The sequence below is a fragment of the Danio rerio genome, chromosome 2, assembly GCF_049306965.1.
Source record: "Danio rerio strain Tuebingen ecotype United States chromosome 2, GRCz12tu, whole genome shotgun sequence".
NCBI classification, from domain to species: Eukaryota; Metazoa; Chordata; class Actinopteri; order Cypriniformes; family Danionidae; genus Danio; species Danio rerio.
Genome location: NC_133177.1, coordinates 9,537,263 through 9,563,183, shown reverse-complemented (window position 1 = coordinate 9,563,183; position 25,921 = coordinate 9,537,263). Strand labels below are relative to the sequence as shown.

The 25,921-nt window shown below is 40.3% G+C and overlaps 1 protein-coding gene across 1 annotated transcript in view; it reads left to right on the top strand.

The window, feature by feature from the left end:
* Window positions 1–25,921, top strand: part of st6galnac5a (ST6 (alpha-N-acetyl-neuraminyl-2,3-beta-galactosyl-1,3)-N-acetylgalactosaminide alpha-2,6-sialyltransferase 5a) — a 99,876-nt gene that overhangs the window by 40,617 nt on the left and 33,338 nt on the right. The gene's annotated exons all lie outside the window — the stretch shown is intronic.

Here is a 25,921-nt window from a genome sequence, read left to right as displayed (position 1 = left end):
GCATGTACTACACCATCAACAAACAGATTTGCGTAAAGACAAAAAGATCGCGATCTCGCATCTCGCAATCCAGCATTTCTATGATTCTGTCAATCATATTTTCAAGTTCAGGAGAGAAGAAAAGGCGGCTGCACAAGACTTTTCATTGTTTCACATACATTGCTCAGCAACATGGACACCTCCAAATGATGTTGAAAGATTCACATACTGACTACATATTTATAAAGTATAATTCACCTAAAAATGTCATTTTTGTCTTCATATAATGCTCACGTCATGTGTGAAATCACACATAACGTGAGCTGCTGAATGTGAGCTGTTATCACAGAGGACAAGCGCGCTCTAATTAATGATAGAACCTGTATAGGCTGCAAGTAACAGGTAGTAAAGTTGTAAATAATATTCAGTTTGTGGCACAGAGGGATCATTTGAGAGCCGCGCGCGAAGTATGAACAGCACTTAGCAGTTAAAATGAAACCAAAAGCGTGCACATCATTTAAAAAACATATCGCATTTTAGAGTTATGATTGCGACAAGCATTTGATATGCTTTTTCCTTCTTAGCGAACACAATAATGAAAATAAATGTTTACAGTGTCAGTATAACTACTCTATCCTATATAATGTTGACTTTACCAGTGAATTAAATGGTCTTATAATGTCGTCAATGACAGATTGCAAGCATAGGCCTATATCTCAAACATAATTCATCATCTGAATTATTATAAGTAGATTAGAATTATTTATAGAAACCAGTAGACCTACACATAATATTATTATTGTTGTTGTTTTACCATATGTTTGAGAAAAAACAATAATAAATGCCCACTCATATTAACCTTTATTTTACATCTACAGAAAATCGTGATCTTTATTTTAAGCAAAAAAAAATCGCGATTATTCATTTTAGCCAGAATCGTGCAGCTTTACTTCAAATCGTCTAAATCCCAGCGTCATTCAGAAATAAAAGTTTGTTGGCAAAAGCCGCTAAACGGCAGTTGCCTTTGACAGCAAAAGCTGCTCAATCCCAAGAACCAATCAAAAGGTGCGTCATCATATGTTTGAATCATATGCTTTCAATGTAGCACTGCGCTGATAAGCCAGCTTTTATGAGGAGACTGTTTATTATGCTTTCGATTTAGATTTTAAAAGACAGAGTTTAATGAACTGGATGAGCCTGTCTGACTGTCAGTGAATGGCAAATGAAAACGTCCCTTACCTCAAAACTCTGTGCATTATAAGAAAAATAAAAACACACTGTACCGTCGGAAGTGCAGCATACATTCATAACGTTTGTTTGTGCAGCAACGATACTTTCAATGAATCCGATTTACTATAAATTAAACGGCAACTGAGTTTCATAAAAACGACAGAGTTAAGATGCCGTTCTTTTATTCTACAAAGATGCTATGAGGATAAACGAGAGACCAAGACCTTAAGTATGGTGAGACTGAATGAATGAATAACAGCTTCTAAAACTGTCTGAGAGGCATCCCCTTTTTGGCCAGTAGGCCTACCTTCTGTTTTATTTACTAATTGAAGCTATTCATAAAAGATAAATATATGGTATAAAACTATACATTATTTGTAGACAATGCACAGATATTGATGTTTCACATTGTTTTTTAAAATACAACATTTGAATATACCAAGCTTAGTTTACAATGTTTGCAATGACAAAAATGTAAATCTCAAATATAAGAAATGACAACAGATTGTTAAGATTTCATTAATGTTAATGTTATTAATTAATGCACTTACTTGACAGGTTTCATTCATTCACTTTCCTTCAGCTTTTTCCCTGGTTTATCACAGCGGAATGAACCACCACTTACTTGACAGATTTATTTTAAAGAGCCCATATTATACATGAAATAGGGTCATATCCTGGTTGTAAGGGTCTCCAACAACAGTCTAATATGCATGCAAGGTCAAAAAACACTTTCATGGTCTTATAATCTGCATTTATTTTTACCTAATTATCCCAGCGACTCCTGTATGAATCGTCCAGTGATTCATTTGTTCCCAAACCCCTCCTTAGCGCGGAGCTAATCTGCGCTGATTGGACCGATGACAGTCTGTCGCGATTGGTCGACTGCCTTCAGTCAGAGAGGGAAATGGCCAATAGCTAATCAGCAATTTAAAAAGTAATCACAGTTCATACACGCTCGATAGTATAGACGTGGATTTTAGCTGCCACACTATGGCGAGTGGATAGTGCCACGGATAACCGAACGAAGGAGACAGTCGTGTACTGGCCATACCACACACACACAAAAACACACACACACCTCCGGATGACAACGCTCCCGCTTCCGCCCGCACCCGCCAGGTTTTAGCCTGAGAACCCGTTCCGTTTTCTGCCCGCCGCGCCCGGTCTCGCTAGAGCGGAGAACACAACCAAAAATCACCCAGTATACAGTCCAGACAGCCAAGCTGTCGTTCGTTCGTTCGCTCTCTCTCTCTCTCTCTCTCATACGCGCGCGTGCGCACTAACACACACACAAGCACCACGCAGACTCTCTCTTTCTAATTCGCATAGCAATATCCGTGATATTGCTAGACAGCCCGCTCCCGTCCCAAATTAAACCCGTTACCGACCGCTCCCGCGATTTATTCGGAAATTTATTCCCGCGGCTGTCCCCGCGCCAGATTTCTGCGGCGCGGGAATAAATTTCCGAATAAATCGCGGGAGCAGAACTCTAGCACGGAGCTCCATAAACAAACAGCACGCGTCGCGTTTTTAACGTGACTTTGCACGCGATAAGATAAAATATCCAGTTAACCTGATACAGTACACGCGGTTACAAGTAACAAATCACAACTAAATACATTTGCAAGCTAGAGTAAACGAGGCAACAACTTTAACCGCACGTACTTACACTTGAGAAATGGAAGAAACCCATCCTGACGTCCATCAGTTACTCTTTACTGATCCTTCCTTTAACAAACTCAGATGAAGTATTCTTTGTAGCATGTAGCTTCCAGAAGTTTCCAACTGCTTGGTTATAATGCTGAGGTTTCATCTTTGGGTAGAGACTCAATATATCCATCTGCAGTGTGACTTCAATCGACCGGCATGTTTGTGTGCGTGTGTTTGTGGGTGTGCGTGTGTTTGTGGGTGTGTGTGTGTGTCTGGGTTTCTGCGTCAGAGGGCGGGGCCTCAGGTTTGAAATCTCCCGGGTTTGCGCGTGCACGTGAATAACTTGGTTTCGTTCGTACGTCATGGCGAAACACCTAATGAGTCGGTATCAAGGCGACTCGTTTGAAGCACTATGAGTCGACTCTTTTATAGATGAATCAACCGTTTTAAACACTGTATTCTTACAGATTTAAGCCTTAGCTGGATACTTCGCTTCACTTAGAGCTGTGTTACACACTACATGGAGGGGAATTTTCAAAAACCCATAATATGGGCTCTTTAAATTGTAGGTGGTTTGTGTAATGTGTTTTATGTTTGGAAAATAATTTCTAATTGCATCTTTAGTGATTTTTCAACTAATTACACTGTCTTGTCCCAATAGGTGGATTTAGAGGTTTTTGCAAAAAAAAAAAAAAAAAAAAAAAAGCACTAGTGGATTTAGCTGGTTTTGATGCAAAAGAAAATGTACCTTGTTAAAAACCAAAGAATTGTCTAAAGCAGGGGTGTCCAAACTACGGCCTGCGGGCCATCTGCGGCCCGCAATCTGTTTTGTGGCGGCCCGCGAGGCTTTTGATAAATATTAATAGAATCTGGCTCGCTATACAAAGGTGAATGTAATTCAATAAATAACCACCAGGTGTCGCTATTACATGCCTTCAATTAGGCAGCAGTTCTTGTAATGATGCAAAACCAACCAAAAAAACTGAAGGAAACATAATTGATAACATTTTGATTCACATTTTGGCAAGCCATGGCGAAACCAAGTAAAAGGAAAATCAACAGTGAGTGCAGGAAATTTCAGTCACGTTGGAGAAAAGAATATTTCTTCACAGAGGTCAGCGGGAAATGTATCTGCTTAATTTGCCAGCAATCAGTTGAAGTAATGGAGAAATTTAATATTAAAATACATTATGAAACAAAACATCAGGCCTTCAGCTCTTACACTGGTGCCGAACGAGATTAAAAAGTAACAATTAGCAGCTGCCCTATCAGCTCAACAACAGCAGTTTTTTCGTGCTAATAAAGTGTAATAAAATTCTACACTGGCTAGTTATGAGGTATATATACATACATACATACATACATATATATATGTACATGTCTTTGTGATGTATGTAAAATTTGGCCTGGGACAACGTTTTTTTTTTTTGCATCTGGCCCTCGGCCCAAAAAATTTGGACCCCCCTGGTCTACAGGGACATTTTTGAAAAATCAATGACTTTTTTATTTTTTGTTTTTGACATTAAAGTGTATTTCTGAGTCAGACCTGCATTTTATTGGAAATGTCATTGCCTGCTTCTGAAGTGTTTTTTTTTTTCAAGTAGCCTACTCCCATGATTCAAGCCTGAATCTTTCATTTTTCCCCCCAGAACACCCTCCCCCCTTCCATAGCAGTTGTTTTTGCAATCAAAACCCCTCCCCACACTTTTACCATGATTGCCCTTTATACAGTGCATCGCTGGTTTATAAGCCCAGGGATGGTTGCTAATTCCTCCCTGAGGGCTTGTTTTAAAGAACTGCAGATATCTGCGGCTGGACCTACATGTAATCTGTGCACACAAACATACACAAAGTGTTTCCAGGGAAGCACCTTTTGTATTCAGGGCAAAGCAATCATCCCAACGGGGAGCATCTTCATCTGATTTCAATTCCGTCAGAGTCTCCTGGTCCTTTTTTTTTTCACTTGTTTTACTGCTCTTTCTCTCTGTCGCACACCCTCTGTCATTCCATTTTCCAGTCGGTCATATCACCTACGATGAACAGCGGTATTGGAGACACATACTGTGTTTCTTTTCCTGCTGAGGAGGCGATGAGCCCCTGGAATAAAGTCAGAAGTGTCTCTGTGGCTTGCCGATTAAGTTGGAGGATAAAGATGAATCTGTAGGCTTTGCCTTTCACAAACACAAAGATGAGGCGGGTTTTATCCAAATGCCATGAAAAACGAATCTTTCCTGCAATGCTTTTGTGTACTTGTACGGTCTAAACCTGAGTGCATTGTCAGTGACTAAATTGTCATAGGTTAGATAGTGTGTGACAGTGTTTTTCCCACTATTGTGACATACATTTCAATGAAATACTTTATGAAATAAGAAGTACTTGATTTTGTTTACAGGGAATTGATTGAAGTCAACTGTCTCATGTGCTATTGCTGCAGTTTTGTGTGTTTTATACACTGTCTGAGATGAGATGTTTATTTGATTAATGGTTATCATGGATATATAAACTAGATATCGCATAGGGACCCTGAGCATTCGTCAATGGTGCCAACATATTTGTACAGTGCTCTCAGGACAAGTGTCATTCAACCGCAATAGTCAAGACATTGTTATTACAGTACATGAAGATGTTGGACTTTAGCGATGTCTACGGTGTAGTAACGGGCAAACTAAGAAAACAAAGCTCAAAGGCAGAACATTTCATAGGTAAGATTTAGTTTTTTACGTTTTTGTATGTTATGAACTTTTGTGCTAAACAGGTAGCGTTATTGATGATAATACAGGCACTTACTTCATTCACCATAAGGCAAAGTAGCACCAACTCACACTAAACACTCGGCTTATGCTAGTTTTGTTGAATAAAATCAGCAAACAATGCAAAAGAAATATGACAACAAGATGCTGCAGTGCCAGGAACTGTTTTATTGTCAGCTAAGTGGAGTCGTCGTTCATAATGGTGGTTCATTCACAAACGGATCATCAGTATGAGAAGTGAAAGCAGGAGAGGAGGTTTGTTTTAGGACATAATTAGATCAAATTTAACAGGGAGGGTGGATAGTACATTTCCATACAAACAAACACAAGTTTTTTGTCAGGAATGCCTGTGCGATCACTGATCCATCAATGTAGAAATTTCGTAAATAAAAAAAAAAAAAAATGTCATACTGACCACCGGGAAAACTCCCGATCATACTGTAGATATATGTGTATATGTATAATTCTTTGGCTCTGGATGGCCACAGTCCTCCATTGCAGCTTGGTCCCCCATTCATTTCAAAGGAGCGCTACACTGTACTAAAATGGCGACTCTATTGACGCATTCGATCTAAAAGACAACAACAGGGTAGGCGACATCTAATGTATATATCTATGAATGGTTATAAGGACCCATGAATTCCGATAAATGTTGTTCATTAATAAATGGGCTGCACTTTACTGGAAATACAGTGGGTACAGAAAGTGTTCAGACCCCCCTACGTTTTTTAATCTGTCATATTGCAGCCTTTTGCTGAAATCATTTTTTTCCTCATTAATGTAAACACAGCACTCTATATTGACAGAAAAAACAAAGAATTGTTGTCTTATTTATTTATTTTTTTGCAGATTTATTAACAAATGAAAAACTAAAATATCACATGGTCCTCAGCAGGGCTTGACATTAACTTTTTTGATTACCAGCCACCATGGCAAGTAGTTTTCTAACATTACTAGCCACTCTGCATTTTCACTAGCCACAATTGTGTTGTTGGGAAAATATATTGTATATGCATAAATATGACAATGACAGTTCCTGTATTAGCTTGCTCAATGAGCATGAGCAAACGGGTTGTGGTTTCATAGTGTCTTACTACAATTATTATTTTTTTTTATTTCACAGACTTAAAATTAAAGATATACCAACTTTATCTCTAACTACACCAAAAATAAATAAAAAAATATTTCTTAGCCACAAATTTTAAATGTATCAAAACAAGCAAAATATAGCTGAATACTATACTTTTTATCAAAAAAAAATGGAAAAGACAAAATAAAAAGAAGAAATTGACATTAGAAAACGAATTGTCATATAAGCTATGCCCAGTTGTCTGTCCTGGCTAAAGGTCCCAGGTCACCAGTTAATTACACATAAATGGGAGTTAATCTCCCATTAAAGCAATGTTATTGCAAAAAAAAAAAAAGATAATTAAATCATACTAACAAAATAACCATAAGCAAAAGAAAGCAGGTGGCAAACATACTATGAGTGATAATGAAATGATGATAACTTTAAGCCAATTAATCTGTTTAAATAAAGCTAAGCAACCAGTGCTGCTTACAAAAAGAGCTCTTGAAAGCAGCAAGACTGACTGTTGGGTGCATAAGCATCACTTTTTTTTCTAGTCTATTTGAAAGAAAACCAATCACACCAGTTGCGTTTCTAGGCATGGTTGCTTCAAGCAAGGAAACGGGAGTGCGCCAGATCATCTTCTCATTGGTATTCACCTGCTCTCTTTTGCTTGCGCAAACACAGTTGGTTTTGTCAGTCGAGCTGCTTTTCGATTCTTGATATTGGGCTATCCTTATTGTTAAACCCTGCTTTAAGAAAACTACAATTTAAAAAATATTTTCAACCAGCCAAAGTGGCTAGTGGAATTGGTTGTCTAACCCGTCACCGCTGAAATCTACCTGCATTTGGCGAGTTGGCGGGTGTTAATTTCAAGCCCTGGTTCTCAGTATTCTGATCCTTTGCTCAGTATTTAGCACTCTTTTGATCCAAGCACCGTTTTTATCTAACGTAGCCATGAGTCTTTTTGGGAAAGAAGTTTTTCAAACCTGGATTTGGGGATCCTCTGCCATTCCTCCTTGCAGATTCTCTTTAGTTCTGTCTCATTGGATGGTAAAGTTGGTGGACAGCCATTTTTTGGTCTCTCCAGAGATGCTTAATTGGGTTTAAGTCAGGGCTCTGGCTGGGCCATTTAAGAACAGTCATGGAGATGTTGCGAAGCCACTCCTTTATCATGTCAGCTGTGTGCTTAGTGTCATTGTCTTGTTGGAAGGTAAACCTTCGGCCCAGTCTGAAGTCCTGAGCACTCAGGAGAATATTTTCAATTAGGATATCCCTGTACTTAACCGCATTCATCTTTCCCTCAAATGCAACCAGTCATCTTGTCCCTGAAGCTGAAAAACACAGCCACAGCATGATGCTGCCACCACCATGATTAATTATTGGTACTGCATTGAACAGGTGATAAGCATTACCCGGTTTTCTCCACAAAGTCCTTTAGCTATTCTTTAGCAAACTCCATTATATAAATATATATCTTATATATACAATTAAAGCAGATGCAGTTGCAGTTTTTTTTCTGTTTTGGTCGATGTGTGTTCAACATGCAAAGAAATATGGATAAGACCAAGGAAGCACTTTTTGAAGGAAAGTTTCAGTATAAAACAATTCATGTCACATTACCAGACTGTCCAGCATTTCCACCATTGGTTCATCTAATTTTGTATGTTTCATTTTTAATCTTTCGACATTTGTTTTAATGGAATTTGATACCACATGCCGAATGGAAAGAAAAAACTTCACATTTCGTGACTCTGTGGTCCTTTAAGGTAATCAAAAATCGCTGCTTACATGGTAGACTCTTGATAAGAGAATTATCTTAGGATGCTTTCACACCTACACTTTTTTTTCGGAACCTGTCTCATTTGCCCAGTTAGCGCGGTTCTTTTGGCATATGTAAACAGGGCAATCGTGCTCTGTTCCGCGCCAAAGTAATCGCTCCGAGACCGCCTGAGTGAGGTGGTCTCGGCTCGATTGAAACGAACCCTGGAGCGGTTCGATTGCAGTGAGAAAACGATCCAATCCGAGCACGGTTATATCACAGTGTTTTATGGATATGTAATAGGCATGCAGCTATATGAAGAGAGAATTATGAGTAGGGCGGGAAGTTTCGCGAGTCTCCGGATGCCCGCAAACGAGTGATGATCTCTCTTGCGTCTCCCTCCCGATCCTCAAATAGGCATCGTCGCGCACCCTTCTCACCCCTCCCCACCGCTTTTCTCCTCAGACACGTTGCGCGCTCGTGCACCTTGTCAATCACCACCAAACCACCACCTCCCCTGACAGCTGAGCGGGACGCTGCAAAATAAACCCTGACACTCTGACCAATGTGAGGAGAGTTTATTCACACGTGACTTGTTTTAGCTCTTTTGGTTCGATTGGAAACTTTGCAGTGTGAAAGCGAACCGCTCCAAGAGCAAAGAGCAACAATGTAACATTTGTCATCTCTGTTTTGTAACAACTGAATCGATTCACAGGTGTAAAAGCACCCTTAAACATATTAAAATCGGAGTATTGGTGTCCATGCAAAGGTAATCAGAAAATGGCAGATGATGTCGCAAGCTGCCAAAGACAGCATATTCCTCTACCTTAAAGATGATTCCATGCGCCCTCAAATGTTTCATTAAGTTTGACGTGTTTCCCCCTTAAACGCAACTTTTGTAAAGCATCTGCTTCAAGTTGTTGTGTTAGTATCCTTCTGAAATATAGACATACTTTAGAACGCTTAGTTTAAGCAAATTTGATGAACGCGATCATGCGTGTTGATCAATCTTGAAGAGAGTCGCTCACTAACTGCCCTGTCCTGCGCACGTTCTCACTCTCAGCTCACATCATTCAAAAGAAAAGGCCCACATTGTCCCCCGATAATGTCAACAGACTGGACTGTCTTAGCAACTGGCTAAATGTAAAGGAGGACCAAGCAAAATTGTTTCAACTTCATAACTAATGTTCTCAACTCTCAGTAGTACAACTTTTCAATGAGTGCAATTTTGAATTTCATTAGTTTTTTGTCTTGTGTTTACGTTAATTTGACATTTAAATAGCCAAAATTTTTCAGTCTTTTAAATGCGATTAATCGCAATAAATTGCTAAATAGGTGGGATTAATTAGTAACATTTTTATAAAATAAAAAAGTATTGCACCTCTCTTTGATAGTACAGTACAGTAGATATTGCATATACTATTAAGGCGATAATATTTGTTCAATATAATGTGCAGACCCAACATAATCCAATAATCCCCAAAGCAAATACATATTTGTTCATTTTTGATATCATGATGATATCATGTGACAGAAATCAACATTACATGCTGATTGATTTGAATAATGTGACCCTGGACAACAAAACTAATTATACTCTAAGTATCAATATTTGGATTTTTTTTGTGTGTGTGTGTGATTTATACATCATCAGAAAAGCTGAATAAATAAGATTCTGGTAATTGGTTTGGTTGTATTAGATTGTATTAGGATATAGATTGGTTGTTCTAGGATACTATTTGGTTGAAATACAACTATTGAGAATTCTGAAAAATTATATTGAAAAAAAGATGATAGAAAAACATAAATATTGAGAAAGTTGCCTTTACATCTGATTAAATCAAGTGCTTAGCAATGAACATTTTGCTTATCAAAATGTACTTTTGATAGATTCAAAATTAGGAAATTAACAATGTCTTCATGGAACATGATCTTCACTTAATATTCTAATGGTTTTTGGCATAAAATACTAATCAATAATTTTGACCTATACAATGCATTTTTGGATTTTCCCACAAGTATGACTGTGCAACATAAAACTGGTTTTGTGGTTCAGGGTTATGTATTTTGTTATTAATTTGAAAAAAAAAAAAAAAGAGTTAGTGTGGAAAAAATATATACAAAACATTAAATGTGAAATATAAGTGTGGTAAAAAAAATCTTAAACAGAGCTGATATTGTTTACTGGCTGCTAAGAGCACAAAACTTAAATATTTAATACATCAAATGTCAGGAGTAAGATGGTAAGCTATAAAGTTCAGCCGGTTTCCCAATATCTTGCAATTTCTGCATTATCTGGAGAGGTATTCCAGTAGAAACCAGAATAAGCCAGCAAAACAAAAAAAAGTTAATTTATTTAAAAAAAAACTCCCAGCAAGCACACTTAGTACAGCATTCAACTTACAATGCAGAGCACTTGCATCCAAGTCAAAGAGAATCAAAATAAAAAGCTCAAAAAAGTTGTACACTAACTGACAAAAGTCTTATCATCGATCTCAGTTGTAAAAGCAATACATAATAACTTGACTAGTTGATCATTTGGAAAAGTGTCAGAAGGTTGATTTTTCAGATGAATCATCTGTTGAACTGCATCCCAATCATCCCAAATACTGCAGAAGACCCACTGGAACCTACATGGACCCGAGATGTGAAGAATCAGATTCTGATTCAGAAATCAGTCAAGTTTGTTGAAGGAAAATTTATAGTTTGGGCTTACATTCAGTATGGGTGCAAGAGATCTGCAGAGTGGATGGCAACATTACATTAGGTATCAAGACATTTGTGCTGCCCATTACATTACAAACCACAGGAGAAAGCAAATTCTTCAGCAGGATAGCTCCTTCTCATAGTTCAGCCTCCACATCAAAGTTCCTGAAAGCAAAGAAGGTCAATGTGATCCAGGATTGGTCAGCCTAGTCACCAGACATGAACATTATTAAGCAGTCTGGGGTAAGATGAAGAGGCATTGAAGATGAATATAAAAGAATCTTGATGAACTTTGAAAGTCCTGTAAGAATGCTTTCTTTGGCATTCCAGATGACTTTATTATTTTGTTGAACACACAAGAATATATCCCTGGCTTCAATAGTATTTGTTTTTTCCTACTATGGAAGTCAATAAATACAGGTTTTCTTTAAAATATCTTTCGTGTTCAACAGATGAATTGTGTCAGGCTTGGAACCACTTGAGGATGAGTAAATGATTGAATGAGCCAAGTTAATTTTTGGGTGAACTATCCCTTTAACAATATTGGTTAGGTTCAGTGTAGGTGATACATTACTGCACACTCATTGTATTTTTGTTATTTGTCAGTTACCAGCCACAATATGTGCAGCAACCAACCATGCTAAATATTGTTAGATTCTCGTTCATCTAATCAGTTAAAACCTAGCACGCTTCTAGAAAATTCACTTCATGAAATTTACAGGAAAAATTGTAATATAATTTGGCAGAAATGTTGTGACAGGCAGTGAGTCAGGGTTGACGAAAACACCAGATTCAGTCATAATGGCCTCTGACAACTGACATTCAGCAGACAATAATAATATCCAGTTTTTAAGAAAAAAAATAAATGTGAGGTACTCCCACAGCCAGAGCAGTTATTCAGAGATTAATGTACTGTGCCAAGACTGTAGCAACAACTTGACTTGTTTTCTTAACTTTTAGCAAATTATTACAGACCAAAAAACACCACTAGAGTACTCTGCAGGCACAGGACGTCACCATGATGTCATATCGACGTTTTAACCCAACGTCGTAGAGACGTTGGATTTTGTTTGGAAATGAAAATCAGGTTGACATCAGAACTTAACGTCAGGCTGACGTCAATGTCCAATGTCCAAAATAAAATCAACCTAAAATCAACCAAATATCATCGTCTAATCATGTTACATCTTGACGTTGTGTGGAGGTTACCTCCATGACATCTATAACATGTTGGATTTTGGTCACTTCCCAACACAACCTAAAATCAACCAAATATCAACGTCTATTTATGTTACACCTAACGTTGTGTGGAGGTTACCACCATGACATCTATAACACGTTGGATTTTGGTCACTTTCCAACACAACCTAAAATCAACCAAATATCAACGTCTAATCATGTTACACCTAACGTTGTGTGGAGGTTACCACCATGACATCTATAACACGTTGGATTTTGGTCACTTCCCAACACAACCTAAAATCAACCAAATATCAACGTCTAATCATGTTACACCTTGACGTTGGGTGGAGGTTACCACCATGACATCTATAACACGTTGGATTTTGGTCACTTTCCAACACAACCTAAAATCAACCAAATATCAATGTCTAATCATGTTACACCTTGACGTTGGGTGGAGGTTACCACCATGACATCTATCAGACGTTGGATTTTGGTCACTTTCCAATACAACCTAAAATCAACCAAATATCAACGTCTTATCATGTTACACCTTGACGTTGTGTGGACGTTACCACCATTACATCTATAACACGTTGGATTTTGATCACTTTCCAACACAACCTAAAATCAACCAAATATCAACATCTAATCATGTTACACCTTGATGTTGTGTGGAGGTTACCACCATGACATCTATCAGACGTTGGATTTTGGTCACTTTCCAATACAACCTAAAATCAACCAAATATCAACGTCTAATCATGTTACACATTGACATTGTGTGGACGTTACCACCATGACATCTATCAGATGTTAAATTTTCGTCACTTTCCAACACAGAATATATCAACCAAATATCAACGTCTTATTATGTTACACCTTAACGTTGTGTGGAGGTTACCTCCATGACATCTATAACAAGTTGGATTTTGGTCACTTTCCAACACAAACTAAAATACCTAAAATCTACCAAATACCAACATCTAATCATGTTACACCTTGACGTTGTGTGGAGGTTGACATCTATAAATCAGATGTTTACTTTTGGTCACTTTCCAACACAACCTAAAATCAATTAAATATCGACATAATTTGATGTCGTTATTGGACGTCAAAAGAATGTTGTCTTTAGATGCTGACTAAACATTGAATTTTGGTCACCTGACATCATGATCTAAATCTAACCTAATATTAAAATGTCTTATGAAGTTGTGTGCCTGCTAAATACATTTTATTTTCAGGAATGTGTTGTCTATCTCATTGAAAGCTGTTTGATTCTGTTTGAAAGATAATAAAACTGCGGACAAGTTAATTGCGACAAACCTCTGTGTGACTTAAGCAGACCCTTTTGTCTTATTAAGAGCATTCGGTTTGGACCATCAGCAGTGTGATGATGGGACAGCAGTGGGATTAGGCTAATTGCTGCTCATTTCGTTATGGCTGGTGCGCCCCATCACGTCTCCTTTGTTAGCGCCATATATCAAGCCCGCCATAGGCCATTCAGGTCAGCAGAGCGATTTGCAGAGAGTCAGCGATCTTGGCAGGGCTTTTAATCGCAATGCCCCAGAGCTACTACCTCTCACAATGCAAATGTAGTTTTATTTCCTCTGTCTTCGCTGATTTGAAAGAGATATCTTTTTTTTTTTGAGATTCCCCTGCAGCATATACACCAAGACTAATTACTCCCTCCCTTCTCAGTGTCTTTTTGACTTCATTCTTAATTCTCATCTGCGAGTTCCATGGAGTACAGAATAAACACTATGGAATCTTAATTCAGACTCTCTCTGCACAAAGGTGGCTTGCCAAAGAGAACCCTGAGGCAGAGCATTTTATCTATTTTTGAAGCGTTAGAGTAAACATGAAATCAAAATAGTCCCTTCTTACTTAACATGTTTCTGGTCTCATGATGCACACGTTTTCACACTCACATTCAGCTGTATTAATTCATTTCTATATTCTTATCTACTCTATATTAAAGGCTGATTTATACTTGTGCATTAAGTGATCAGCGTGACCCACGGTGCCTGCCTTGCTTGTAGTTGTGTATATTATACTTCCGCATGCTGTTTGTGTTGCTCTGCAATAACACTTACAAAACGTTACCTGACAGTAGTTTTTATGTTCGTCTGTGTCAATTTTTTTCACTGGTGTTTTGTTTTTTTCTGAAGGCTACCTTAATGTACAAGTAACTAAAATTTGCTCATTCTGAGGCAGAAACCAACGAACATGCAACAACTTTAATCATAAGGTAAAAAAAAAAAAAAAAAGCTAAAAGCTAAAGCTACTTCACAGGACTCTATACTTAAAACACTCGCATCCAACAGGTTCGCAGGGCTCTTGGTCCTGCCCACACTCGTCAGCACTACCAAAGTGACCAATCCCAGAGCTTGCATTATGCGTCGTTGCAACATGTCTTGTGAACTCTATAGTCTTTGAGTTTATTCATGTTGCTAGCTTGGTGTTTTTGTATTGGATGTTTTTCATGTGTCTGAACTCATGTCAAAGAAGGCAGAGTTTCAGAACACACTTACCAATTGCACCAATTTAGGAGCCAAAACAAACTCCCCCAAAAAGTTTGCTTGGCTAAGCTGTATTAAAGGTCCGTCTATTAGTCCTCCTGACTCCTGTGGGGGAGTTTCTCTATTTTTAATGCTTTGTGCCCCACTACCACTTAATAGAAAGTATCTGCCAAACAATCTCATGGTCAATAGTTTATTAAAGATATGGGCTCAGTTTAGGACACAATTTAAGCAAAAACAAGCACTTTCTTCTTACCCATTACTTGCAATGCATTGTTTCCACCATCCTTATTTGATGACGCTTTTCAGATCTGGTTTAGGAAGGGACTCAGACATGCAAGGGACTTTTTTTAAGGAAGTCATTTCATGTCATTTGAACATTTGACTAAAGAAGTGGATTTTTCTAACTAGGTACTGCATACCTGGTTCAAAGCACATGCAAGCGCAGGTTGTCAGATTGACAACATCAACAGAAGTGTGCCTGACTGTCGAGCCTAAAGACTTAAGATTAAAGATTTAAAGACTTAAAGATTGAAGTTGTGCTCTAAATAAAAGCAACGGTTTGTTAAGACACGGGGTTGCAATGTAATTTGCTAATTAAAAAGCACCTTATGTAAAACTCTGAATCGGCGTCTCAATTTGGAGAATGATACCGTCCACCGGAAGTTGCATTTACAGAACGGACACATACTTTAAGAGCCTTCCTGACTGAATGAATGAAATACATGGTTTTCCACCAAGGCAACCCGGGGAACAAAAATATAATTGGCAAAACTGACATTGGGTGAGTTAAAGAGGCCAAAACAAAGACAGAAGTTCCAGCACATTACACACATTTTCAAACCACAATGTCTAACTTTAGCATTGTTTTTCAGATAAACAAGAATGTTAACTTAGCATGATTCTTAAATATCTGCAAACATATTATGGTATTTTCATGCTTTAGAAGAGTCAAAACCTTACATACAGCACCTTTAAGCTTTTAACTGCACTTACTGTAGCTCATACTTCATTCCAAACTGCCACGATATGTACAACAAGTAGCGTAATAAAGTGCAATGATTACAATAATCATAACATTGAAACACACAATCAACATTTTAAATCAGACAGCAGGAATGTTTTCAAGAGTTCACACTAAGCTGATGATTGATTAAAAGCTTGTTTGGCATGCTGTGCCGGGAGAGCTCATAATATCCTCGAGCCTGGGGCTCCCTCCTGTTTGCAAGGCAATAGGGGAGTTTAAGCTCAGGTAGATCTCGAGAACTTCCCTGTTGTAGTAACTAATAAACAGATAGTGATTGCTCTTAAGAGATAACTGCTTACTAGAAGCATGTTGCCAATTTGGATTAGTCAATAAACTTAAGTTGCATGTTTTTGGGTGGTGGGAGGAAACCGGGGGGCCGGGAGGAAATCCACGTGAGTACAGGGGGGAATGTTTAAACTCCACAGAGAAACATCAGCTGGCTTGGTAAGGACTAGAACCAGAGACATTTTTGCTGAGAGGCAACAGTGTTAACCACTGAGCCACCATGCCACCCATCTAGTAAATAAGGAGGAGTAGGGTTGGAATGGGGGATTCTTCAAAATGAAGATGGCTGTCATATGGAACTTAGGGTATTTATAGTGGCGTAGGAATTGTCTGATTGGTGAATCATGAATTGAATAATGCGGGACCAGCCGCAAGCAATCATAAGCACAAAATCCTCTCTAAATTAGTTTATGAATAAACTCATTCATTCATTTTTTTGTCGGCTTAGTCCCTTTATTAATTCGGGGTCGCCACAGCGGAATGAACCACCTTTATAAATAAACTTGATCATAAAAATCATAGCTTGAAATATGCAGTCAACCCTTTAAATCAGACAGCAGGAATGTTTAGCAGAAACTATTCTTTCTCCATCACTACTGAGACTAAAAACCATTCACAGTATAGCACTCAGTAAAATCTTACCTGAATTGTCAAGTCATAATGCTAGTGTAGAGTTCATGTGTCATTTTGTAAGATTATTCTTGTCATCCGTTTCTCAGACGGCTGTCAATCTGACGGCGCCATTTCACAGTGACATTTCCTCAAGCTTGATGGACAGAGTCTTCCTCTCTCTGCAATATTTTATTCCCAGTGTGAAGTATAAGCTTAGGCACTACTGAAAACACTTAGGGCGCTGAAGCCTTTGCTACACTCTAAAAGCAATTTGGTTTTCAAATCTGTCTTTAAGCTTGACTGTTTGCAATTTTTCATTTCGCAAGTGATGAAATCCGATCTGTTTGTTCAGACATCGTAATCAATATCTAGTGTATTTACTGCGGTTACTAGAGTAATGATGAAGCGTCAGTAGCATGCCAAGAAGCTTTTTCATAATTCTGAGAAAGAGCTGAAAGTAGGAAATAAGAAATCATGGGACAATTTGAATGACATAGACAAATTAAGCGGTAATGCATGTGCACTGTCCAAAACTGCTGACTCATTCACTACAAAGTGAATGTGACAGTGACAGCTCCAAATGACATCCCAATTCAAAATATGAGGCTGTATGAAGCAACACAGGCTCATTGGAAATGCAGTCTACATTTTTGTGGAACCATAAAAACGTACTTCCACATACGTTTGTACTTTTTGTATTACAAAACAGTTATATTTGTAGGGATATATTATCATATTATTAAAATATTATATTCATCCAGTTCTTGGCAACAACAAACTATCGCAAAACAACTTAACAATTGTTATGATTTGTAATCGAATACATTTGCTTCAACTGTCCATCACCATATGGACAACATTTCTGGCATGATCAGTTCACTTTGTTCGGTGTTGCAGAGTCATTGGGTTGTGCTGTGAAGCACAGTTCCACAAAAGAGGTAAAAGCAATGTAAAATCAAGGTAAATTTATGCTGTTACAATGCACTTTTCTCTTCTGTCTACTTTTGAAAACATTTTTGTTTGGGTTCATGGAAGGGTTCAGGTTGGTGGTTTGCTATATGCAGGGCCGGCTCTGTGAATTTGGGGGCCCTACGCAAAGTAATTTTGGGGCCCTCCCTCGCTGTAAATAGTGGATTATTGCCATTGTAAACCGTCCCACAATGATTTTATTGCATATTAAATGCAATCAATGAAATAGAAAAGTAAAGCCTGATTTCTTCTACTTAATAACTGTCTGAATGATTTGGAAATTTCACAACAGCATTGTTTTGTCAACTACCAGCTTCCTACAGTAAATGAAAAATTACACAATCTTTAATAAAGGGACCAATGATTCCATACATACTTTGCGTCCTTCTTGAGTGTTTAAAACATATTCTATTAATTTATAAAACAGATTGAAGATTCTATAAAATATTCTATTTTTTTTTTTTTTTTTTAATAAATTCCAAAAGCAAAAACCCTGCAATAAAACAGCAATGAACAATAATTACTTGGTAATATACATTCTGAACTCATTCATTCATTCATTCATTTTTTTTTGGCTTAGTCCCTTTATTAATCTGGTATTGCCACAGCAGAATGAACCGCCAACTTATCCAGCATATGTTTTATGCAGCGGATGCCCTTCCAGCTGCAACCCATCGCTGGGAAATATATATAGGTGACGCGGTGGCGCAGTGGGAAGCACGTTCACCTCACAGCAAGAAGGTCGCTGGTTTGAGCCTCGGCTGGGTCAGTTGGCATTTCTGTTTGGAGTTTGCATGTTTTCCCTGTGTTTGCGTGGGTTTCCTCCGGGTGCTCCGGTTTCCCCCTCAGTCCAAAGACATGTGGTACAGGTGAATTACTGAATTACTAAAATTGACCCTTGTGTGTGTGTGTGTGTGTGTGTGTGTGTGTGTGTGTGTGTGTGTGTGTGTGTGTGTGTGTGTGTGTGTGTGTGTGTGTGTGTTAATGAGTGTGTATAGATGTTTCCCAGTGATGGGTTGCAGCTGGAAGGGCATATATATATATGGGCTCCATATATGCTGGATAAGTTGGTGGTTCATTCCGCTGTGGTGACCCTAGATTAATAAAGGGACTAAGCAGATGAATATATATGTATATATATATATATATATATATATATATATATATATATATATATATATATATATATATATATATATATATATATATATATAAGAAAATGAATATTTATATTATAATATATGTGTGTGTGTGTGTGTTTGTGTGTGTGTGTGTGTGTGTGTGTGTGTGTGTGTGTGTATGTACTACTTTTTTAGCTATTTTTGTCCTGAGTTATATTTAAAAGCCCATGCTAACAATTGATGGACAGTTGGACACAGCAGTACCTAAAGGCTGTTTTTTAACCCTCAACTAATGCAACGGATATCAAGAGTCTCCATTGCTGTTAACAAAAATACCACTGTCAGGATTCTGGTTTGATCTCTTGTTCTGTTTTATTCTCCTTTGTTTGGTTTCTGCTTCATCCACATGCGGCATCCCTCACCTGTCTCTCCCTGTCACTTGATTTCTCTGCTATTTTGTTTTCTTTTCACTCTGTTCTTTGCTAGTGTGCTCTTTATAGTTCCACACACACCATTACCAAGTTAGTCTAGTCTGTTAAAGGTCCTATATGTAAGTTTTCTAAAGCATAAAAATGCCATAATATGTTTGCAGATATTTAAGAAACATGAACATTCTTGTTTATCTGAAAAACAATGCTGAAGTTAGATATTCTGCTTTAAAATGTTTGTTACATGCCAGAACATCTGTCTTTGTTTTGGTCAATAAAATCGCACAATGCCAGTTTAGCCAATTATATTTCAGCACCCCCAGTTGCGCTGTTGTAAAACAGCCTATTTGATTCATTCAGTCAGGAAGGCTCTCAAAGCAAGAGTGAACAGTAGCAGATTCCAAAATGAGATGCAGATTTCACATGAGGTGGTTATTAATTAGCAAATAATATAAATATTATGAATGTAAACATTAGGCGAGCAGGTTGCTCATGCAGTGATAAGCAATTTGGCTGCTTGCAGCAGCTGAAACACAACAGAAGTTTAAATAGAGCCACTCAGAAGCACACAATAGTGCACTTACTGCACTCCAGCAAATCGGTAAGGTTTATAATCCAATTAATTCATATTAAACCTCTTTAACATTATTAAATATATCACTGAATCACTGATATGTGTTGGTTAACACTGAGTCCCAGTTCTAAAGTTTAATTTCAAATGGTTTATTTTCAAGATCTGAGGTGAACTATCTGCTGCTGCTTTCAGTATTATGGCAATAAATGTCATGTAAAATCGCATTCAAACTGACATTGTTAGCATTTAACACTGATTAAAGATACTTCGTTTGAATCCCAACTCCTCTTTGGTTCATGATAAGGGGAATAACTCGAGTTGGGGTGTCTCCCCGAACTCAGAGCCCTTTCCCCGGACAGCACGCCAAATACGCCTTATACTTAAACAGCTGCAAGTGTGAACTCGTGAATTGTTTATAAAACACAGAGTACCCTCAGACTTTAAAGTCGTCTGCTGTCAATGCAGCGTTATCTTATTTTATTACAATTATTTTATTAATAATTTTGATTATTTATAATTATTTTGGGGCAAACTATCCCTTTAAACATGAATTGAATAACACCCTAGTCGCTGAGGTCTCTCTATGTGCTCTATTGTCAATTCTAGAGTTGGATTTGTTATTGGTATCGTTCTGAGTTGTCTTACAGACTTGATTTTCTGTTTCTCCCTGACTGTGCAGTTTGATTTTTCCACTGATGTGACTGCTCTTCATTCTGATCATTCTGCTCATCTGACCTTTGTCCCTTTGACTGATTCGTCTGCCTGTCCACTCTTCAGTTTGCTTCTCTTTTTGTTGTTTTCAATAAAGAGAAGTTCCCAGCGAAGCATCCATCTACTCTTGAGTCCTTGTTCCAGTGACTGTAAGAACCAGGACATTTTTCAGCAGTTAAACAAAGGCTTTTGGGCGAGACAGTCGGCAAGAAATTCAACTGCTCCCAGCCTCATTAACCATTATGTCAGTTGAGCAGCAGAACAGCACCTGCGTCTTCTTTGACCTGCGGCTGGGTTTCATTACCTAGAGAGCAATGGACGCCAAGAGGAGACTCATGCAAATGCCGCAGCATTGCCTCCAGAATACATGGCGCCATTTGTTATTAATATTTCTCTCACAGCAGATGCCTTCATCCAGGACAAATTACGCAACGCTGGCTGCGCTCTTTGCATATTATTGATTTAAAGAGCGTGACAGAGAACGGGGAGAGGAAATTCACCGTAAATGCAACACTTCCTTGCGAAGCGGAGATGGTCCTTTATTCCTGAAACGCATTATCCCCAAAGGATGGGGCTGGAGAGGATTGTACCCTTATCACTGTAGGAATACCAATGGTGCTTTTATGTTGGATTGGAATAATTCATTGGAAGGCTATAGAGAGGGAAAAAACATGCAGTGGAATAGTATGCGGTGTGAATATCGAGATCTGTAGGAGAAGCTAAACAGATTTTGAAGCATTCAGGGTCAGGAGGGGCTGAATTGCTAACTGCTTCAATTATAGCTAGTCAACAAGATGTTGTCAATAAATACATCCTCAAGGAAATCTGCAATACAAAAGTCAACAGTATCACTGAATCTAGGACATTTTCCTCTTAATAGATAGTTTCATTTGAAGAGCCTCTCTTGATACTTTGGTGCACTCTGTCTATGACCTGTAAGTCAGAGCTACAGAATAGTGTCTAGCGAGAAATCCTTCAGACATGTTTCTTCTTCACTAATGGACACCTTTGACTCTTGTCAAATCATACTGTTAAATAAACTTACTACTACTAATAAAAAAGTTTAATATTTAATATTGAAGCTTTAGCCTTTTTATTGTCAATGGAAAACTTTTTACAGTTTTTAAATATTCTCATCAACGCTCCTGCCGCAGAAGCTTTATATTATTTAAAACACTTCACCACGATGACAACCTTTCAAGTATAACTTTCAAGTGATTTGTTGTGTTTAAAACTGATGACGGTTTTTCTCCTCCTTTCTGAATCCTTGCTGAGATGCAATGACATTGTCTTCCGCTACTTCAAGAAGTGAAGTAATCATGTAATGAGCGATGCAGATGCAGCAACACAGGTTTAAAGCAGCAGTCACTCACTCTGTGAAAGTGAATGAATCTTGGAAAACATCAGACTGATTTATTTATTTACCAGCAAGTTCACTTATTAATCTGAGCTCTAAAAATTGCATATTTTTACCCATAATGCAGTAATTTGTCCGATGAATATCATTTATCTCTATTCTAAAATGATCATTCATAAAATGCAGTTTACCCTCAGACTTTTGAGTTGTCTTCTATCAATGAAGCATTATCTTCATTTATCTGATATTATAATTAGATTTTGTTGCAACTGGAATGGCATCCGCTGTGGCAACCCTTGATGAATAAAGGGACTAAGCTGAAGAAAAATCAATAAATGAATTAATAATACAATTTTATGTATTAATCGCAGCAATAAAAAATAGCATATTTTTTCCATAATACCCAGTAATTTATCTGTCTGATAAATATCATTCATTACTCTATTTTGAAATAATCATTCTTAAACGGCAGTTTACCCTCAGACTTTAAAGTTGTCTTCTATTAATGAAGCATCATCTTTACATCTATAATATCTAAAGCAGAATATGTTAGCCTATTAAAGAAATATTAAAGAAAAAAAAGATAAACAGAAAAGTTTTCATGGAAACTAACTGAAATAATTTTAAGCTGAAATACTAAAAAATGACTAAATCTGAAATATATAAATTTAAAGCTAGACAGATATTCAAATCAAGTAAAGTTCACACTTTATTTTAGGATACATTTTTTTGATTGTCAATCAATTAAACTAGAGTATAGCTCAAAGATAATTGAAAAACAATTAAAAAAAAATTGTACCTGAAAATAAAGAAATAGAAGCTAATTAAAACTTAAGGTATTTGTAAATACCTCTGTATAAAAATAATCAGATAATATTTGTTGTATCTTGTATAAAATGACACATTGGGCTCTATCATACACCCGGCGCAAGACGTGTTCCCCTTCGGTTGGGGAACTTCAGTGCCATGAATGGGAGGATTCGGATCAGAAGCCGCTTATCTGGAGAGTATTGAACGGGCCAATGAATGAAATTAATTGGCAGCGTAAGCTTGCGCAGGTGTGCGACATCTGCAATTATCTCAGCATATAAGCACACCTGAAGCCAGCAGACGCCATCCTTTTCGCTTCAGATCCTTTCTGAGTGAGTCGATGAGGGTTCCTCTTGCTGATCAGCACTTCAGAGCGAACGAGTGTGTCTCCCGGTCCAGAGTGGGTCTTCGCGGTGGCAGACGGTCGAGCTGGGTTACTCCCTTGCCTGCGGTTCTTTGGGTCCGGTCCTCCAGAGCGGTGCGTATAGTTGCAACTTTCCTAAAAGAGCAACACAGTCGTGCAGCACGTCCTTTTCAGGATGGCGCTCCGACTGTGCGTTTCTGGATGCGGGGGTTTCCTGTCTCCGGATGATGGACACGATCACTGCATTGCATGTTTGGGGGTCCAGCATGTTAATGCGGTGCTCGCGGGCGGTTCATGTCGTCATTGCGATGCCATGACCGTTGCACAGCTAAGATCGCGGCTAACTTTCGCAAGAGAGCGAGCCACCCCAGTTGCCTCCTGTTCTAAAAAAGCAGCGGGCGCTCGGGCAGATCTGAGGGTTTCAGCGGGAGCTAATCCGCCGCCCACGGGCTCGCGGACCTCTCGCTCCTCACGGCGCTCCATCCAAGCTTCGGGTGGTGAGAGTGATCCGTCTAACCAGATGGTAGCTCTCACACTCGCTGACACCGGAGATCAGATGTCCTCCGCGGCATCGGAGGGTGGGCTTTCACTGTCCGACGAAGATCCGGACCCGCTCGCCCCCTCCGGGCAGGTGAGCGCTGTCAAATCGGATCCTGAAGCGGACATGTTAGCCGTGCTTTCCCGGGCTGCTTCGGCCGTGGGGTTGGAGATGGTTTATCCCCCAGCTCCGCGGCCGGACCGACTAGATGGGTGCTACGTAGAGGACCAGAAGGCGAAGCCTTCGAAGCCTCTCGTCCCCTTCTTCCCGGAAGTGCACAGTAGGCTCACGCAGTCCTGGAGGGCACCTTTCTCTGCCCGTGCTGCGAGTGCCTCCGCCCTCACCGCCCTTGACGGCGGAGCTGCCAGGGGGTATGAGGCGATCCCATCAGTAGAGCGCGCTATCGCGGTCAATCTTTGTCCGCGCGGCGCCTCTACGTGGCGGGGTTTGCCCCGCCTCCCGTCCAAAGCCTGTAGGTTGTCTGCCTCCCTCGGAGCCAGAGCTTATAAGGCTGCGGGCCAGGCTGCTTCTGCTTTGCACGCGATGGCCACCTACCAGCGCTACCAAGCGCAGGCGCTGGCCGAGCTGCACGAGGGCGGGTCCAACCCAAGCTTATTACATGAGCTGCGCACCGCGACCGACTATGCTCTTCGGACTACTAAGTCCGCCGCGTGTGCGCTGGGGAGGACGATGTCCACACTTGTGGTTCAGGAACGCCACCTCTGGCTAAACCTGGCCGATATGCGCGACGTTGACAAAGTTCGCTTTCTTGACTCGCCCATATCCCAGGCTGGCCTGTTCGGCGACACCGTCGGTGAATTCACCCAGGAATTCAAGGCGGTGAAAGAGCAGTCGGATGCGATGGGCAATGTCATCTATCGGCGTGGCCGTAAGCCCGCTCCGCCCGCCGAGCCATCCACCTCCGCTGTTCCTCGCCGAGGGCGCCCGCCAACGAGTGCTGCCCCGCCCCCGCCTGCGCCTCCGGCCAAGCGGGCGCGGCGTTCACCTCGAAAGCAGGCAGCCCCTCCTGCCCAGGGCGCCGTTAAGTCCGGTAAACGGACCGCGAAGCGTCCCTGAGACAGGCCATCCGGAGAAGAGGAAACTTGCTCTTTCCCCGCTGGAGGGCGGGGCCCCGATAACAACGGTACTTTTCAGTGCCACCAAAACATCAGTAAAAGAGCACTTTTTCCCTTCCCCGGATGTGACTGCACGAGTTCTGCCAGTCCGGGACGCGCTGCCTTCCGGCTCGCAGACTCTACGTGCTTCGCCAGTGGCTCACGAGCGCTGGGGGGACGGTCTCCCTTCCCTCAGCCCTCCAGCCCCCTCTCCGGAGTCAGGGTGCGGAGCCAGAGCGAATCGCTCTCCTCCAGCTTTTCCGCGGGACCCTCGTGCTTCCCGGATCAGCACACCCACTCCGCGCTGCCCCACCGCTGGTACGTCAGCGATTGTAGCGATGACTCCATTAGCGAGGGCTCTGCCTGCCTGGTTAGCGCGGGCCAGCCCCTCGCGGTGGCTCATACGCACAATCAGACTCGGTTACGCGATTCAGTTCGCGAAACGGCGCCCCAAGTTTACGGGCGTGTATTTCTCCAGGGTCAACCCCCTGTCCGCCCCTGTCTTGCGAGAGGAGATTGCTGCCCTCCTGGCGAAGGGTGCAATCGAGCCGGTTCCTCCAGCCGAGATGGAGAGTGGGTTTTACAGCCCATACTTCATCGTACCCAAAAAGAGCGGTGGGTCACGGCCAATCCTAGATCTGCGCGTTTTGAACCGCTGTCTGCACAAGCTGCCGTTCAGAATGCTCACGCAGAGGCGCATTCTCCAATGCGTTCGTCCTCGGGATTGGTTTGCAGCCATAGACCTGAAGGACGCGTATTTCCATGTCTCCATTCTTCCACGCCACCGCCAATTTCTGCGGTTTGCGTTCGAGGGTCAAGCGTGGCAGTACAAGGTCCTCCCCTTCGGGCTCTCTCTGTCTCCGCGGGTCTTCACCAAACTCGCGGAGGGTGCCCTAGCGCCCCTTCGGCTCGCGGGCATTCGCATACTCAATTATCTCGACGACTGGCTGATTTTAGCCCACTCGCGGGAGCAATTGATTATGCACAGGGACGAGGTGCTTCGGCATCTCCGCCTACTGGGGCTTCAGGTCAACCGAGAAAAGAGCAAACTCGCCCCCGTGCAGAGGATTTCTTTTCTCGGGATGGAGCTGGACTCGATCACCATGGTAGCGCACCTCTCCGAGGAACGCGCTCGCCTGTTGCTGAACTGTCTGAGG